Source organism: Peromyscus californicus, unplaced genomic scaffold, assembly GCF_007827085.1.
Source record: "Peromyscus californicus insignis strain IS unplaced genomic scaffold, ASM782708v3 Scaffold_8__1_contigs__length_139910024, whole genome shotgun sequence".
Taxonomy (NCBI): domain Eukaryota; kingdom Metazoa; phylum Chordata; class Mammalia; order Rodentia; family Cricetidae; genus Peromyscus; species Peromyscus californicus.
Genome location: NW_026294606.1, coordinates 40,573,627 through 40,583,013, shown reverse-complemented (window position 1 = coordinate 40,583,013; position 9,387 = coordinate 40,573,627). Strand labels below are relative to the sequence as shown.

At 48.0% G+C, this 9,387-nt stretch overlaps 4 non-coding genes across 4 annotated transcripts; 3 read left to right on the top strand and 1 right to left on the bottom strand.

Moving 5' to 3' along the window:
* The first annotated feature begins 616 nt into the window (after positions 1-616).
* On the top strand, positions 617-689 carry Trnav-aac (transfer RNA valine (anticodon AAC)). The gene has a single exon. It is a non-coding gene; the product is annotated as a tRNA-Val (tRNA).
* Positions 690-884: 195 nt separating this feature from the next.
* On the top strand, positions 885-957 carry Trnaa-agc (transfer RNA alanine (anticodon AGC)). Its single transcript has one exon. It is a non-coding gene; the product is annotated as a tRNA-Ala (tRNA).
* A 996-nt stretch (positions 958-1,953) lies between these two features.
* On the bottom strand, positions 1,954-2,027 carry Trnai-aau (transfer RNA isoleucine (anticodon AAU)). The gene has a single exon. It is a non-coding gene; the product is annotated as a tRNA-Ile (tRNA).
* A 6,418-nt stretch (positions 2,028-8,445) lies between these two features.
* On the top strand, positions 8,446-8,518 carry Trnam-cau (transfer RNA methionine (anticodon CAU)). Its single transcript has one exon. It is a non-coding gene; the product is annotated as a tRNA-Met (tRNA).
* The last annotated feature ends 869 nt before the right edge of the window (positions 8,519-9,387 follow it).

Sequence of the window (9,387 nt, the reverse complement as noted above, 5' to 3'; positions counted from 1 at the left end):
TTTTATGTGCATGGGCATTTGCATGCGGTGCCGCATGGGGCCGAAAGAGGGCGACAGATGCCCTCATACTGGAGTTGGAAATGCTGAGGAGAGGCCATGTGGGTGCTGAGATTCAAAGCCAGGTCCTTAGCATGACAATTCCGTTAGAAATTGAAAATAGAACCACAGAGCCGTCCTCTAGTGGGAACATGGCCACGGGAGTGGGATCAAGGAGTTCGGAGAGGTTTGCTTGTTCACAGGAACTAATCACTGTCTTCTGAGATGCTCACTCCTTCACATCCACAGAAGGATAATTCCCAGAAGGATTATTATTAAAAAGAGGCTCTGTCACTCAAACCAAAGAAGCCGAGGACATGGTGCTAAGTGAGGTGAACCAGTCACCGAGGGACGAATTCCACAGGACTTCATTTACAGTGTGGAATCTGAGTGTTCATCTGGCAGCAGCAGGGTAGGGTGGGGTCACCAAGGGCTGGGGATGAGGAGGTCAGTCACCTTAGTTACCTTGATTTAGCTAGTCCATGACAGAAGTACATACAACGAGTGCCATCATGAATCCATTTACTCAGCAAGTTTTCAATGTATGTCTGGAAAGTAGGAAATCACAGGACTGTAGGGAGTTTCCGTAGTGTAGTGGTCATCACGCTCGCCTAACACGCGAGAGGTCCCCGGTTCGAAACCGGGCGGAAACAACATTGCTTTTTCTCACTTCTCTTTTCAGACTCTCAGCTCACTCCCTACACTTTCAGCTCTTAGGACCTAAGAATCTAGGCTGTGCTAAAATTCGGACCTTCATTGTCATACTCTCCTGGACCAAAGACGGAGTACTTAGTTGTGTGAGGATCCACTGGACACACAAGAAAATACAAGAAAGGTAGGTTGACATCGGGGGATTAGCTCAAATGGTAGAGCGCTCGCTTAGCATGCGAGAGGTAGTGGGATCGATGCCCACATCCTCCACCTCTTATGTTACCACTCTTTATGTTACAAGGATATTTATGATCCTTGCCTTTATATTGCAAGGGGGGAGTTCACCAAAAGGTTCTTCATAAAAACCACAACGCAGACCTCTGCAGGGCTCCCTGGGACTGTTGGGAAGGACAAAGCTCCGCCTCAGAGAACTGTCAGCAAAGATCTCTGCCAGGACATGTTTTGGCCTCACTCAGCTGTTGGACGTTGGTGAATGGCTTGGGGTTCTGAACCCGACATTCCTCAGTTCAGTGTCTCTAGATTGGCACAAGGCAGGAACCACACAGGAGTTACCCACCCTTCTGATCCTCCCAGAAGGTCAGGTGAAGAGTCAGTGCGGATGGAGAGAAGGACACTGTAGGCAATGTGACGAGGACAAAGGCTCAGGTCTTCTCCGTGTCCCTCCGCTTCCAGACTCCTAAAACAAGCCAGAAGTGGGGGCCGTGGGGCAAGAAAGATAGAGTCCTTGAAAGTGTTATGACTTAAATGCTACACAGAGTAGGGGTTTTTTTTTATAGTATATTAGCTTTGGCTTATTTTTATTGAATAAAAGTACGACTTGGCCCGTACAGGGATCGAAACGGCGACCTTGGCGTTATTAGCACCACACTAACCAACTGGGCTATCCGGCATATAAAAGCTTAACTTTCTGTCTACCTCTACAGACAGAGAATGACACAAATGTCATTTAACAGAGGATTTGGGGAGTTTTGTTAGTTTGTTGCAATTTTCAAGGTTTTATGAAAAGAGCTGTGAACCACAGATTGTTCTAAGCGTGAACAACGAAAATGTAAATGTCACGCTCCAATGGTTGCTGACCCCGGTGTTCCTTGGTCAACATACTTGCACAGACTGTAAGTCATGCTCCAGCGGCCAAACTGAAGAGTGTAGAGCAGCTTGAGGTGTGATCTCTTCTCAGGTGGTATGCCTTAAATAGCTTCCAGTAGTTGGAAATCTCAGACTTTGTTGTAAAATAGAAAGACCAACTGGCACGTACGGGGATCGAACCCGCGACCTTGGCGTTATTAGCACCACGCTCTAACCAACTGAGCTAACCGGCCAACACAATAGACCCTTCTCGATCTACACAGTTAGGAAAGAATGTAATTTAAAAATGGCAAAGTTTTTCGGTTTTCTTTTGGGTTTGGATGTGATTTTTTTTCTTGAAATTGTAAACTTTCCTTGAAGCTGAAAAAAACGTACGAAACTCGCGTTGTTCCAAGTAGAAAGTTTCTCTGAGCAGAAACAAAATTCTGGACGAGAGCAAGCAATGTCGCCTTGCAGTGAGTCCTGACGCACAGATACTGGCCCTGGACAGCCCAGTCCTCGAGCTCGGTGGCCGCACCACCGCAAGGCGCCCTCCAGCCCTCACGGAGTTCGCATCCTGCGCAGATCTCCCTGTTGCCTCCAAGTGACGATCTGATACACAGCCTCCCCAATTTTACCGATTTCTCCTAAAATTCACCAAAACCATTTGGATAACGCGGTGGGTGGCGGGCCTCGGCCACGTCGCGCGTCTCTTGGGCCGCTAGGGCATCGCTCGGGTCCTGTCGACGCGGGGACTCCAGAGGCCGGTGAGGGTGCCCGGGAGATGTGCGCCGTTCGCGGCCCGCGGGGCTTCGTCCCTCCGGCCACTGTCGCGGTCCGCGGAGTCCCGTGAGGAGTGAGTCCAGGAGCAGCGCGTCCCCGCCGGGCACAGGCGGCGGAGCCCTCTCGGCACAGCCCCGCGTGTCCTAAGCGGCCCCGACGCCCAGCTCTGCTCGGCTTGACCCCGGATTTACCGTCGTCGCTGGACCAGCAGCTGTTCCAGAGTCCGGGGGACGCCTGCCATTCCGGGCGGTTCATAGCCGTCTCCCGGGAACCCGAGGAGGCGGGAGCAGGCTGTGGTGTCCTGGGGTCTGAATTCGGGGATGGGCTCCCGTGTTCATTCCGTCCCCTTTTAATGAAGTCTCGGGGAGTGGAGAACCTGAGATTCTGAAATGAGTATTTCCAGGTCGCACAGAAAACACTGACCTTGGGCGCTTTTGGTCTGAGCGACTGAGGAACCCCTGCGACAAACGGACCAAGCCCCGGGCGACACCCACGCGGCTGGGTGGACCGGGCGCTGACCGCTGCAGGACCTGATGCCCGGGATTCCTCTGACCCGGAGGCTGCGATGGCCAGGCTCAAAGTCTCCTCATCCTGGGGTGTGAGGCAATCGCTGGTCGCCACAACCAGGAGCTTTGGTGACAGGGACTATCTGTGACTCCGAATCGCCCGCATCCTCAGAGTCTGTAACCGAGGAGGTCACGCAGGGCATCGGCCTCCACCTTCCCAGTCGTTTGTTCTTCGCCACCTTTTGGTGTAAAGACACTGTTGATCCTGTTCACGAGGAACCGACGACCCTCAGAGCTCCAGTTCCCTGACTGGTGGCCCTGCCGCGGCGACAACCGCAGGAGACACGACAAAGGAGGATTCGAAACAGCGCGAGCGGGCGAGTGACGCACAGCTCCTAGAATGTCACAAGCCACAAACCTCTCTTACCACAGGGCTGTCAGGTCCCCGAAGGCCGGTCCAAGAGCTCTGCGGGGTCTTCATTTCACCGCCCTGTCCTCGACATCCATCCAGTAACTCTCCAAGGCGAGAAGGCCTGTGCCTGCGCAGCTGACAAGGACCTAACCAACTTTCCCTGGTTATCCCAGGAAAGCTTCACCCCGAAAACCCCTAAATTGGGTCTCGGATTCTCATCTACTCCCTAACAAAACTACTGAGGTTCTGTGCAGTCGGGGCTCTTGGGAACAGCGAGCTTGATTAGGACATTTTAGTGGGATAGTTAATTTCTTTGGGCGATGGGGGCAGAGGTCCTCAAAATGTTGACTCTGGTCACCGTGCCTGGGAAGTTATAAGTACATAGATACTCTGATCACATTGGTATGTGTTAGACAACATAGATCAGTTCTGTCTGACTACCTCCATAGGAAGTTAACATTCCAAAACTCCCACTCAATTCCCGTTGAGCTGTCTCAGTACTGCTAAAATGTCTGTTGAATCGAACCCTAAAACGGAACTCCCTGTTCCTAGCTGGGAATCTCCATCGGGGAGACTGTGGAAATCTCAGGTTCAGACTTCAGGGCTCCAGACCCCAGACAGAGAATTGTTTTAGGAAATTCCCTGGTGTGGGAAAAGCCACAAACCACTCAGTGCCTCAGTCCTGTTTGTAAGAAGCATTACGATATTGAGCAATGTGGAAGAAATTAAGGCAACTGGGTTCTTCCCTCCAGTTATTTCTGAATGAAAATGAACCCATTCCATCGGGTGATTTAAAATTGAAAAGATGAATTAATTGGCAAAGACATCAATCCCTCAGACACAGAAGTCTCACATGCCTGATTAAAGATGGAGGGACCATGCAGGGCAGCTGACCTGGCATATGTTAGTCTCTGGATTTCATCTCCAGCACCACAAAAGAGTCAATAAATGTGTGTTGGAAAAGTCCAAGTCTGCGGGGTGAAAGGGCAGAGCAGTCACTGGTCCAGAATGAGCGGCAAGGGGTGAATGCCAGCCATGCCCAGGTTATGTCCTTTCCTCCCTAGCCCCTGTTATGGGGTACTCACCACAGAAGACCACTCACGCAGGAGCTTAAGACAATGGAAAATCTTTATTAGCCGGCTGGTGACTACACTGGCCTCTCCCATCCCACTGTAGCACTGAGTCTTTCTCAGAGTGAACTTTGAAGCACCAAAACCGTGTCCTGGGTGGACATACTTCTGTGAACAAGAACAGTTAGCAGAAGCAGATCTCCAAATACCAAAAAGCAAAGTTACTACATTTAGAGACTGTCCCAGAACTGTGCACTTGGATAGATTAAGTCCCTGTTTTCATTTTGGCAAGTGGTGCTGCCTACTTGCTGAGTTTTACAGCCTGAATAGAACTTCTATCATGGAGTCAGTTGTGCTAAGGTCTGGGGGAATACTAAGGTCTGAGGCCCTGTTACAACTCTAGGCTTCCATGGCCCTATTTTCTGGTAAATACCATTAAGGGTTTACCTATCTTTAGATCAGTGCCCTTGGGTGTATTAATGGTTTAAAGAGGAAATGGGTGGTGCTGCATGCCTTTAATCCCACCAGTCAGGAGGCAGAGGCAGGTGGATCTCTGAGTTCCAGACAGCCTGGTCTACAGAGCTAGTTCCAGATGGCCAGGGCTACACAAAGAAACCCTGTCACAAAAATCAAAAAAATTTAAAAAGTAAATAAATAAAAAGCAAATGAAAGTGATATATATATATATGTTATATGATGTACTGTTATATGATATATATAATAAAATACAATCTTTCATATAAGTTATTTATATATACATGTGTGTACATCTCTGTTGGTGTGTAGAGACCAGGGAACCACATGTCCCTCCTAAGACACCCACTTGGTGCTTTCATTTTTGTTTGGGGACAGTAACTCTTTGGCCTGTAATTGCTGAATAAGCTAGAATAGTTGTACAGGGAGCCCCAAGCCCCACCCTGTCTCTGCCTCTCTAGAGTCAGGACTACAAGCACAGCCACCATACCTGGGCTTTAAAAAAAAACTCTTTACTTCTGGAGTCAAACTTGGGTTTCAAGGTTGGCCTGCACCTCCCTAAGTGACAGTGTGCTGCTGAGCAGAGTTCCTAGGCTGGGTCCCTCCCTCCCTCCACCAGGTCTGCTTCTTACCTTGTCTTCCCTCTGAATGCCTGGTCCACCCGCAGGCAGTCTGATAGAAGATGACTCTTCCTGTGCCCTCTGAGCACAGCTTGTGCATGTGAACAAAACAAAAAGTTGTCACATACATGGTTGATGGGACCTCTTGACTCAATTCCCAAGCCAAATCCCAATTTGTACTCATAGTCTGAAGTCTGGCTTTCCCATAAAAATACTAATTTTTTTACTGAATCCCTAAGGAATTCTAAATGTATGTAAATGTCATTTAGACTATTCTCATCATCTTTTGGATAGTATACATATAACTTTTGTTTGCTCTTCAGATATATATATGATATATGTATATAAACAATATAATTTAATGTGTGTATATAGTATTTTGCTTATTAAAGTTTTAGAGATGTTATGTGTATCTGTGTACATAGGTGTGCATATGCATAAAGGGGTTAGAAGAGGATATTGGATTCTCTCACTGGCTGCTGGGAATCACACTCTGTTCCTCAGTTAGAGAAGTGTGTGCTCTCAACCACCTCTACAATGTAGTTTTACAACTATAACATCATTCCCAGTTCAAAGAAACTGCAAGAGATTGTGAATTAATCACAAGCCATGTGACTTAGGCCACTTATATCACAGCCAGCGTGCTGCAGAGGGTCTTGGGTCTTCACAAGGGCTGGCTTGCTTCTGAGCTCCTGCAGATCCCTTATGGCCTTGCCCACAGCACCTGGTCTTTCCCTATCCTATCTGGTGCAATTGACTTGACTCTTCTCTACTGTGGGATGTGACTCATAATAGAAGATACATCCTATTAATTCCATGAGTCCATATAATAATTCTTTGCCCCTCTTAGCAAACTGACTCAAAAACAAGGGTCCTGAGCCCCTGCTCCACAGGGACTTACAGTTCCATGGAAGGCACTTGAAACTGTGTGTTCCCATCACTCACTCTGAGGACAATGCCCTCCCACTATTACCTAGTGACATTTCTTTCTCAGGCAATGGTTTCTCAGACCCTGTCTCTGTCCACTTTTTTTTTTTTAATCTGAAAATGCATTCCCTTTCAAGGTTTCTAAATTACCTGGCTAGCATTTCTTCATTCCACAAATCTTTGTTTGTTTGTTTGTTTGTTTTGTTTGGAATTGGGTTTCCCTGGAGTCCTGGCTGTCCCGCAGCTGGCTTTGTAGACCAGACTGGCCTTGCTGTTCCACAAATCTTAAACAAATCCCCTAGCCCCATGCCAGCTGTGCTCAGAGAAAAGGACTGTTTCAGTATTGAACCAGAATCCTGCTGGGGTGAGAAACAGCTGTGGAAGCCACTGAGCTCTGCCCTCCTCTACTGCCTTGGCACTTGACTCTTTAGAAAACTGTGAGGAAGATCAGGCAATGAGGCCCAGTAAATAAATAGGAGGCCAGGGAATGGCGAGAGGGAGGCAACTTGGTAAGATAAATACCTCTAGATCAGACAATGTGGTGCTGCCGTGTGTTGGGGGGTGTGGGGGTGTCTTTCAGATCTATGTTGAGATGTGAAGAAAAGTTTTTCTTCTGGAAAATGGCAACTATAAAGTGTCACCTTCATGAACTCATGAAATTGGGAGTGAGGTGTGTTGCAGGGGGTGGAAAGTAGGAAAGAAAAGAGTGTAAGGGCAATATGATGAAGATACATTGTATACTCCTATGCTGACTGGTTTCTGTCAGCTTGACACAAGCTAGAGTCGATGGAGAGGAAGGAACCTCAGTTCAGAAAATGTCTCCATAAGATGCAGCTGCAGGCAAGTCTGGAGTACATTTTCTTAATTAGTGATTGATGGGCATCGGAGGAGGTGTGTGTGTGGGGGGGGGGGTGTCTGCCTATTGTGTGTGGCTTCACCTCTGGGCTGGTGGTCCTGGGTTCTATAAGATAGCAAGCTAAGCAAGCCATGGAGAGCAAGCCAGTAAGCAGCACTCCTCCACGGCCTCTGCATCAGCCTCCAGCTTTCTGCCCTGCTTCAGTTCCTGTCCTGATGTCCTTTGATGATGAACAGTGATGTGAAAGCTTAAGTCAAATAAACTCTTTCCTCCAAGGATGCTTAGGTCAAGGTGTTTCGTCACAGCAAAGATAACCCTAACTAGGACAACCTGTATGAAAAATTCAAAGGAAAAAAAAATAAAAGCTGAGCCCTGATTTGTTTCTTGTCTGGCTTTGTCAATCACCAGTGTGTGATTAATTCTACTGAGCCTCAGCTTTATCAGTAAGATGAGAATAGTGATAAACAGGCTTATGGAAAAATCAGGATGCTTAAATAAGGTCAGTAAGATCTTAATAGGTTTGGGGGTCATAGTGGTGGGAAAGAAGAAACAAAACAAATACAAAACCCACCAAAGACACCACGCTAATCTCACTGTGTGACATTTTGAGATTATCCGAGACAAAACGGTTGGATGAATGAGCAAGTTTGCATGACTGACCTGCAGGCCTGTCTCCCAGAACTAGTGAGGGCTGTTTACACTTAAGTATTCAGTGATAGGCACTGTTCCAACAGGGCAGGTTGACACGGGGGAGGAAAAGACTGAGAACAATGAGGTAACAAAGTACGATGTCAAGCAGTAGCTGAGATCAGGCACCATGTTCAGTCCTCCATCGTGGTTTCAGGGCTTGTGAGGTTCTTCAAGAGCGCAGGACCAAGAGAGTCTGTGTTGGCTCTCTTGGAGATTCCCCGCCTAAAACAAACACAAATGCAGGGATTTGAGATCTGATGTCAGGGATGGGGAAGGACACATTGAAGACTGTGAATGTTTCCTGTAAGGTATAATAAAGCAACTGTACTTGGAAGCCTTCTTAGCGCAGTAGGCAGCGCGTCAGTCTCATAATCTGAAGGTCCTGAGTTCGAACCTCAGAGAAGGCAGTTTTTGCTCACTGCCTGATTTCCCCTCAACGCATTCTTACCTGGAGTCTTTCTTGGACAAATGAATACCACAGAAGTGTTTAGGATTCCCACGCCTGAGAACTACCTACCCAGATCTTTCTCTGCTAACTTTTAAAGAACTCACAGCCAGTCTTTACGGAACTCAGAGCCATGGATGACAGAGGCCACTTCGAGGTTCAGTGAATGGAATTGTCCTTTAGTGGATCCACAGACTTTCTGGAGCCGCAGAGAAGCAAGACAGAAACGCTCTGTGGCGTGGCTGGACCGCTCAAGGATGCCGAACTTCCTTCTCCTGGTGTTTGGTACTTACCGAGCGACTGGATGTCAACTTTGTGAATAGCTACAAGCCTGGGCTAGCTGAATTGGTATTCTTACTGAAATGAACCAGGAAACAGGCAAAGCCTGACTGGAACAGGGAGAATCCAGGCTGTGAGAACACTGGTCTGGGTCAGGTGGATCTGGGTGGAGAACTGCAAAGCTTCTTTTGTCCTAAGGAGGTCCTGACACCCAGGGGACCTGAGTAGTCCAGGAGAGAGTCCGACCCTGAGGAGTGCGGGTCTTCAAGGAGGCGGTGTACCTCGCATTGCACATCTACCAATTTCAACTGTAGCCTCAGAATTCTTCACATTTCTCACAGGACACAAAACGACCAGACATGCTTCCACAATGACATCCGGATAATCTGCTACCCAAAACCGCTGATGCCAAGAAATGATAAAGGATAAAAACACCTGTGTCTCGTGGGGGTGGGGGTGGGGGTGATGGGGGCAAGGCAACCTGTCCTGCTCTTACTTAATTACCCTCAAAAAAAAAGTCTCGCTTAATAATAGCTGCCACAAAGTAGACAA